The sequence below is a fragment of the Borostomias antarcticus genome (assembly GCF_949987555.1).
Source record: "Borostomias antarcticus genome assembly, chromosome: 20".
In the NCBI taxonomy this organism is placed as follows: domain Eukaryota; kingdom Metazoa; phylum Chordata; class Actinopteri; order Stomiiformes; family Stomiidae; genus Borostomias; species Borostomias antarcticus.
In genome coordinates, this window is record NC_140253.1 from 5,474,758 (window position 1) to 5,484,757 (window position 10,000).

The following is a 10,000-nucleotide window of genomic DNA, read 5'->3' on the forward strand; positions in this document are numbered from 1 at the left end:
GTTGACACCTTCGTTGCCATGGTGTCAATGGTTTCACACAAACAGCACCCCCCTCAAAACCCTATCAGAGCTCCTCAGATTTATGACACGTCTGATTTATACCAGGCAAAGCGCTGATGGCAGGTATTGGCAGGGGTTACGAGACTCATGGCGAACCGCACATATATATAACACCCTGGTGACAGATCTGCTGGCCTGACAGCAAAAGCAATCCATTCTCCCGGACAGCTGTCAGTCTGACCCATTGTGTGTGTGTGTGTGTCTGTGTGTGTGTGTGTGTGTGTGTGTGTGTGTGTGTGTGTGCGCATGTTGGTATAGAACAGATACTCCTGAATAAATCTGCGCCATCTCTTCAGGGAGGTGTTAGATGTAGTTTATTCTGTCCACTGCGGCGTCTGCTAACGACCATCTGTGAACCACACAACTGTCACCTCTCAGCCCCCGAACAAGATGACACCCTCATTAAATGGCCAGGCATACACTCAAATTTTGTTTTTCATCCAAATAGCTAGAAATATTAGCTCTGGCACTGACCTTGGAAAGGAAAATGAAGATTGATCTGTTTAAAAGCAACATCCAATCTTGAGCAAGTCCTGCTCTCCCTGCTTTCTCTCTCTCTGTGTGACAGTGAACCGATTTGACAGGAACGATGTTTACAAGATGTCGACAGTTCCGAGCATGTGTCAAAACTCTTTAGTCATACTAGTATTCCCTCAAAAAAAGACGTTCGTTTTCTGACAGCACACAGTTCATCATAATTAGCGTGCCGTGTTCTGATATAATGCTCACAACAATGGGAGTTGTCTGACGTTTTTGCAGCGTTCTCTCGCCTTATAAGTCAGCGCAACTCCATTATAACGAACTGCATAAGTGTTTTGACAAGATGGAAGCCTGAGGTCTTTGAAGAAGAACATACAGTAGAGTAGACTGGAGTGCCGTCACGGATTTCCGATTTTAAAGGATGACACATCTCATAGTGAAGTTCCAGCATTTTCTTCTCATAAATATACATGTTTATGTTTTGACTACATGATAATAACCCTGACAGGAAAATATAATACAGGTACAGTACATCAATCCCACCAGCGATCAGACAAAGGATGAGACGCTACTATAACCAGGGCTTGTGTTGACAAATAAGGATCTTAATAATCGGGTATCTATGATTTTATTTTTTTATTTTTTTTACTGTGCTGTCAACACAGTCATGCCTGTCGCCACATAGCACTCAGCAGTGCCCCCCCCCCCAAGGTTATTTTTTTAATCTCAAGTCCATCTATCTCCTTTTCTCACCTTTGTTCAACCTGATGCTCCAGCACTTAAGGTGAGCTCCGACTCATTTTCTCAAGGGTCCTTTGGGGATTCAATCAATTCACTCAGTGTCTCTGATGGCTTCTCCTCTTACCAAGGGAGGGACTCTTCCACTGCAGCAGGGCCAAGCCGGCAGTATATCGCTCAGTATTAGATTGATGGCCTCTGTTGTGTCGTATACTCAAGGATTACACTCAGTGTAATTGGCGCCTTTATAATAATCAGCCATCAGCCTCGCCATCCTAGTACACCCCACAACTTCCTGCTTTACTGTCTAAGCCTTCGTACCGCCTCCTCCTGTCCCGGATGCTTACAACCCAGCTTCTCAACGTGAGGTTGTATCGTGTGTGTCTTTGCTCTGGAAGACTAAGACTAAGTTCCACTGATTGTCACACACCTGAGTGGGTGAAATTTGTTCTCCGCATTTGACCCATCCCCTGGGGGAGCGGTGAGCAGCAGCGGTGCCGCGCTCGGGAATCATTTGGTGATGTAGCCCCCCAATTCCAACCCTTGATGCTGAGTGCCAAGCAGGGAGGCAATGGGCTTTGGTATGACTCGGCCGGGGATCGAACCCACAACCTCCTAGTCTCTGGGCGGATACTCAGAGCCACAGAGCTGGATGTGATGCTCCTACTTTAACGGTGCTTTCGGTTTCCGGCTCCAGGCTTGAGGCAGTCAGATGGGCAAACTCACCTGAAAACAGGGCCTGTTCACCGGGGCATTGCTACCCAGCGATCATTTCAGCACAAGCAAAACTGTTCATGCCTGTATAATGAAGTATTGTGTTAGGATAGGATAGATCTAATCAAACTATAAATTCTCCAGCCTTGAAAACAGATCGAACAGTCCATAACCTGAGGTGCACATACGTGTGCGACTGGATAACCTGGCCTTTAGAGTCCACAACATGCTGTCAGGATGCTGACAAGTTCCCAGGAACATGCACGTACATGCCACGCCCCCTGCGGTGTAAGGATTCAGCAGAGGTGTGTGTTTTTTAAAGGTTACCTATGACTCCCTAGCAGATAGTGTTGTTCATCAACCCCCTCCCCCCACACACACACCTCTCCTTCTGCCCATGGGTGTCACTGGGAACATATTCACCTGAAACTACATGACAAAGTAAGGAGAAGAAAGAAGGAGAAAAAGACACTGAACTATTCCGACCTCACCTGGGAGAAAGACGAACCGAGATGTGCTCAGCATTTTGAATAAATTTAGAGGCGGATATGTCTCTCTCTCTCTCTCTGCCTCTCTCTCTCTCTCTCCCTCCCTCCCTCTCTCTTTCTCTCCCTCTCCCTCTCTCTCTCTCTCTCTCTGTATCTCTCTCTCTCTCTATCCCCCCCTCTCTCTGTTGCATGCTATCATTACTAGTATTGTTTTGTGGAACCTTTTACCTATATGAATAGCTCTCATAATAATCATTCTCCAAAGATTGCCCCGGCGCATCTTAATGGAAATCGATACCCTGGCACAAATAGACTTGCTCTGGTCTTTCATTTGATTTATTACGGAGAAGAAATGAAATCTAAACCAGAAACAAAATGTTCAGGGTGCCCTTGGAATGGGTAAATTTGGCGAGAGGCAGAGTGATTGGAAGTTTTTGGACGCTGACTGTTCTGAGGCGTGTTGTGAACAGATGCCCTCTGTGTTCCTCCACCTCCATCCTTTTGTTCTCGCGCACCGGTCGCAGAATGCAGCTCGCCAAAACGCGCGTCGTGAACGTAGGCTTGAATGGACGCCAAAACATCTCACCGGTTCCGTCTCATTGGACGGCGGGCAGGAGAAACCCGGGCCCTGGCGCTCCCCGGAGACCTCCTCATGTGAACCGCTGCCCGTCCGCGTTCGCATCACACGACACGGTCCAGGTGACCCGGAAGGATTATCGTTAATTATTCATCTCCTCTATGAATATTGAATTAGCCGTAATCCCTGTCACAAATTCCCTAAGTAGTGTCACTAAGGGGCCAGTGGAGTCGAGTGTGTCGAGAGAGGCTCAGAGGGTTTACCTGATTGTGTGTGTGTGTGTGTGTTGTACCTTTAGCTTTACAACATTTGACTGCATGTTATGTTCATTTCACACCATACAGTGGGGAGTGCTGTTGACAACACTTACTACAGTGCAGTAAGGCATATTAAAAAGAGGTAATGGTGTACATGTTTTCCAGTAGCTTATCAGCTGAGTTAGGTGCACCTTTGTTATATCTGTAGACGACAACAACAACAACAACAACAACAACAAAAATGGTCACGTTTATTTGTTAACATTGGGATCCTTTTCACAATTCATGAAGTATCCTGACATGCCTGGGAACTCTCGGTTGGAAACTGGAAAAGGGCAGGCACTTTCAAAAATACTTGGAACTGTGATTGGATGAACCATCTGTCTATCATTGTCTATCGCGCTGTCGCTAGGGCAGAGGTAATAATATGCACAATGGAAGTGCTGTATTTAGACTAGGTCCATAAAAAGGCGTTTCTCCTGGTGTCATATGCAATGGTCTTACTTTCTGATGCAACTCATCTGTCTCAGCTCTTTCAACACTGACTCAACTCTTTGCAGTACAGGGAGCAAATACGGATTTACAGAGACATGCGGCTCCTCTGATGATCAGACTGTGAGTGATTAGCAGAGATGAAGGGGGACTATTTCCCAGACCGGCCCAGTCAGAAAGACTTCCCCCTGCCTTTGAGCTTCCCAAACCCAGGCCAGGATGAAAGAACAGCGCACGCCGAAGAACATACAAAAATATAAAAGCATCAAGGGTTCACCAAAACCAGATCCCAAGATGTCACACCATTAGATATTGGGCTGATGGATTTACGTGCTGTAGTCTGAGTGATCTCGTTTTATAATAGGTGAGGGGAACTTTGCATGATGGGAAGGAACCAGATATAGGTACGCAGCTCCTTGACTTAAGATATTGCAGGAAAAAAAGGGAAAAATTGTGTTTTCCTTCTAAAAGAAATATGAAATGCAATTATCCTTGACATTTGAACATTGGAGGCATTTCCCATGTTTATGTCTTCAGATCTCTGGTATTTTATCTGAACCCGACATATGGTGTATAGCTGATGCCTGAGCACGGAGATGTGCTGTACGACATGCAATTATATTCAAGGAGTCTCCAAGGACAGCACTTTTTAAGATTAAACACTTGTCAGGGAAGACCGAAAACAGCTCAGTAAATCGAAGTAGATACAAATTCGGAATTCATCTTGTATTATCCAGAGAACGGAAAACTACAGTAGCACAGAAAACTCTGGCACATGCGTTTAGTTTACAAAGTGTTCCTCAACGTGACCATAGTAACCCATTCAAATTCAACCATGTTCACTGAAGCTGTAGCAACCTCACGCTGGCGTTTCCATGCCAGGGACAACTCTCCACTCGGGTGCTTATTCCCTCATTTTTTATTTACCGTGCGCGTCGAGGCCGAGTAAACAAAACCGAATTCTCTCCCAGCCTCGACTGCCTCGCTCCGACCTTGACTGGGCTGTGTGGAGGGAGAGAGAGAGAGAGAGAGAGAGAGAGAGACCTACTGTACCGTACGGTTTCTCCTCCTCCCTCAGATCGAGTTGCACCACGCAGAATGAATATGAATGCTACTGTAGATGACCTTGATATTTTTCCAATATAGACCCAGTTGTTAGAGTGTGGGACTCTACAGAATGTTAAGTGTCGCTTACAACTAATACACGTACGCCTATTGCACCACTAAATTGTTTGCCTTGTGTACTAAAACAATAAACTTGATATACTGAGCACAACTCTGTTTTAAATGGATTATGCCAAAGAGCCACACGGATGGGCGGCCGCAATATTTGCATCAGAAAAGCTGATCATGCTCGCTAAGTTGATTGTGTGTGTATAGAAAAACCAAACAGTAAGTGTATATTGAAAGGGGATTATAGCATTCACACAAAGACGCCAAGGTCCCGGAAAACCTGACTTTCCTTCATCCATGGCGAAGGGGTGTGTTTGACTTTGAGCATTCGTTTTTTTTGAGTTTGTGGCGTCTTCCTTCCTCCTTTTGTCTTCACTCCTTTGCTGCTTTCCACAGTATTTCATGTACTGTATAAGTAGGTATAGTTTCGTGTGGATGGTTGTGTTATTCACGTTCAAAGGCCTCTCCAATACCCTTCTGTGCCATGGGAAATATGACAAGTATCACAGCAATGGGAAGTTGTCCGTTGAATACAACCACATTGGTGTTGAGATACACAAGTCAATCTGTTTCCAAACGCAGTATAACATTGAATATGCGACACACAACTCGGCATGTGTGTGTGATATTTCCCCTTCTGGGCGTAATAAGACAATCTGATACGTCCAGAAACAACCAGTCATGGTGAAGGCTACCGCCGCACGGCCGACGCGTCTGAAGACGCATTGATTGCCCTCCATCTGGCAGGCCTGCTTTTGTTTTCATCGACTGGCTTTGTTCAGGCCCGAGTCGAAGCGCCGGGGAGCCGTCCAGACGCTTCCCTCTACTGTATCCGCTTCGCAGAGCCAATTACGGCCGCCTCTCCGTGATGTCCTTGCCTGCGATTCCGGCGGGGTGCATCTGTCCCTGCGTGACCGGCAAAGAAAGCAATTAGACGGGGAGACGGCGACGGCATTGTGTCTGGTAATTAATAGCTACTTTCAATGCCGAAGAGAGCCCGGTCCCCGGTGACTCGGGGGGACAGATCATTAGATCTCTCCTCTCTTCGCCTCTCTCTGCCTCTTCCCGTTCCTGCGTTCGCCCCGAAGGCATAGGAGCGCTGGCGCAGAGGTCTAGCCAATCACTTTCATTCGTTTTGGCCATGTGACCTGGCGGGCAGGAGGCGTGTGTGCTTTCCCTTGATGGAACTTGGGAGGCGGTCGAAGCTGCCACGGTAAGCTGTTGTTGACATCGAGGTGATGTTGATGGTGATAGATATGCATGTCTCCGCGCTCCGACCGTTCAGCGTTTCACGCCACCGCTGGAGTGACGCGACCGCTGGAGTGACGCGACCGCTGGAGTGACATCACATGAGTCACATGCCTTTCTCTCAGCAGATCATTCTAGTGGCACATGATCATGTGCATGATATCAGCATTTCCCATTTAAAGATGCAGAATGAACTGTAATCGGTTCCAAGTGTTTCTGGGTGTATCCGCTGTAGCAATTACAGCCAATCGGGATACGATCTGGGATGACTGATGCTGAAACATTAACCTGACACGCCAGATGGTTTGTTCTACACAAGCATCTGGGAAGGCGTCGCTGGAAACCGTTTGAAGAAAGAGGCACTTTCAAAAAGACTTGGCAGGTGATTGGATGAACCATCTGTCTATCACCATCTATCACGGTGCCATATGCCAGCGCTTCATGCTGTCGTCACTCCTAAATCACCTCTGTACCCTCTAGTTGTTCCACCTCATAGGACACTAGTTTACAAATGGATTTATGTTGAGCCTGGTCAGACAGATGGGGATGGTCTCGCGAGGCTACCGAATTGTCGTAGTGTAGCCTCCAGATCGGAAATTGATCTCAGTCTGGGGTATTCAGCACACGCTCTTTAGCGAGCTGTCCTCTTTTTTTTTTTTGCATGCTGTCTGGACCGTGACGCTGGAGCGGCCAAAGATCCCTGTAGGCACATGGGCCAACTGCGTGTCCCCTCTCAGGACGAGCCATTCCGCAGCAGGCTAAGTCACTTACAGTAGCCACAAGAAGTCACGCTGACAGCCTGCAGCTCTTGCACGGAAAATGACTATTGTCCGGTCGTCAGGCGCTCAGGACGAGCAGTGTTGTCACAGAGCATATGTCACAGCCCTGTCACAACATGGAAACAGTTTAGTAGACTGACAGAGACAAACAAATGGTGTGTGTGTGTGGGTGCGTGTGTGTGCGTGCGTGTATGTTCCTTCAAAGAAGTGGTGTGTGCTCCTTTTTCCCGATGATTACTGGAGCTCTATTATACAGCGTAATATGCTAGCTTTTGGACATTTGTTCTCGGTTTAAAAATACTTACTCCCCTCTTGTTTAAAAACACTCACTCTCCTTTACTACCGAGCTTAAGAAATACATCAACCTTTTGCCCCCTAATTTTGGTCTTGTGTAGGCTAAACTTTGTGGCCTCTTCAATAATTACACAACGCTAATGTGTGTGTGAAAGACGTTTCATGATTACATTTCACACAAAAACTCCCGTTAACACAATTGCAACAAGACTGGCAAATTGTTCAGTTAATTATTTAATCTGAAATTAGCGATTAAATGCTTATGGATTGATAGCGGAATAATTGTAAACATCACAAATCCTAGGTCTTGCTGGCGTCTCTGAATTATCTCAGCTCTCGGTGATTAAACTCAATTCTCCTGCCCAGTCAGTTGACCTGTCGACACCTAGTCAGGCTTCATAAACACCGCAGGTGTCGAGAAGAGAAAAAAAGAATATACAGATTGCCTCAATTAGCTTAACGAGTAAACAGAGTTTTGGCCCATGCCCCTGGTGTGCGGTGACTACCGCCTCAAGCAGACACCGGCAGATGCATAACCTGATTAGCTTGTTAGCAGTTCCACCCGGCACCAGCTCTCCTAGACCTCCACCCGTCTCAGTGGCATGGCGACAGGTGGTCTCACACTAATGTTGTTTGCTCTTTTTCTCCCTATCCTTATTATTCCCACTCCTTTGCAACAAAATGGTGCTGTGAGGTGCAGGTGTGGAGAAAATGTCTTTTACCGAATAAAAATGGTCGTAGGTTATTTGGCGACGTCCATCTTATCTTCTTGATGTTGATGTTTTTACCATATTATTTATTTATTATTATTATTACTATTACCATACCGGGTCATACAGTAGGCACCATTTGTCTTCCTTTTTTTGAAGATATTTTTGGGGCATTTCTGCTGTATTAGGATAGGACAGTGTAAGGACAGACAGGAAAGGAAGAGAGAGAGAGAGGGGAAGACATGCAGCAAAGAGCGTGGGCCGGATTCGAACCCACGCTGCTGCTGTAAGGACTAGCCTTTATATAGCAGGCGCCCCAAAGTATTTCAGTACTTTTTACCAATTTGTTGGAGAATGTCCCACGTGGGACAATTGCACACTAGATGTATACTGTATACTAACGGCACAGTGGCATGGTGTGTAGCACTGTCGCCTCACAGCAAGAAGGTCCTGGGTTCGATTCCCGCTTGGGACGCTGTTAGCGCCGGGGGTCGAGTTCTCTCCAGGGTCGTCAGGTACCCAGAGTGGTATCCCCCGGGCCTCTCTGTGTTTTTAAGGGTTTCCTCCATAAAGAACTGGAATATATGAAAAAACACCCACCACGCAGCGGTGACGCTGTCCTGCCCTGACGAAGACAGACAGGAGCACTTGGGCTGGTCCCCCGGGCGCGGCTCATACACGCCCCCTACTGTCTGCTCCCAGCTGACCTTGCGGGGACAGACGACGGGATGGGTTAAGAACAGGGGAAGCGTTTCATCGGCCAGCCCCGATGCATGTGTGTGTGTTCCCTGTATCTCCCAGTACTACAGTACACGTGCGTGTTGAGCCTCGCTGACTATGACCAATAAAGAATTCTTCTTCAACTACTAAGGCTTCTCTCAGCCTTTTCTAAGCTGGACTACTGCAATGCACTGTTCATTAGGATCCCTGACAAGATCCTCCAAAGCTTCAGTACATCCAGAACAGTGCTGCCAGGATCCTGATGAGAGTGCAGAAATGTACCCGCATCTCCCGTGCGCTGGCATCCCAGCACCGGCTCCCTGTCTCTTAAGGTATTTAATTCAAAACCCTTCTCCTAACTTTCAATCGCACCCCCGTACCTTAAAGAACTCCTCCCCTCCCACTGAAGCCCTCCTGCAGTCTTTGATCGGGCGTGGCGTGTTTCGCGTGAGCTCGTTGCGCTTGATGCTTGGCCCCCTTTATTGCTGCTCGCGGCGATATTTCTGCTTGCTATTATTGTGCTTTGCTTTATTAATGACTGTGTGATTGTTTCCGCACTTTGCGATTGTCGGAGAATGAAAAGTGCTTTATGAATGTGATGAATTATTATTATTATTATTATTATTATTATTTCCATCTGCCAAACAGAATGCCCACTTCTGTTCCTTCAGCCATCCCTTCTTCATCAACATCTGAAGTTGACAGCACACTAAATGTAATCTTATGAATGACTCTCCACTAAACCAATAATGTAGATTCATCTAGCCAGAGATCCCCCACTAGGAGAACAGCCTAGTTCTGTGTTTACCCTATTTAGCATCCCAGGATAACAAATGGAGTTGAGTTGAATCTTCGCCCCCCTGAGTGACTGGCTTAGGTGCCAGCCATCTGCCACTCGCGGACTGTTGAAGCCAGGCCCTGTCTCTCTCTCTCCCTCTCTCCTTCTCTCTCTGTCCGTCCGTCTGTCCCTCTGTCTGCCTGCCTGCCTCTCTCTATCTTTCTCTCTCTCCATCCCTCTCCACCTCAGTAGCCCCCAGCTTTCTCTCATAAGCATCCCTCATCATCCTGCTCCAGCTCTGTCTATCTGCTGATACCCTGCCATGGTCTGACAACCACAAGCTGTTACTGGGAGCCCCTTGTTACTGGGTTGCGACCAAACTCTGTGTGAAAACTGAAACAAATGAGCTGTGTGTTTGTCAGGACAGGTGACAGATCTAGCTCCAGTCCCCATTTAATCTCGTTCAACTGCGAGTTTGAAAACTACAGCGTG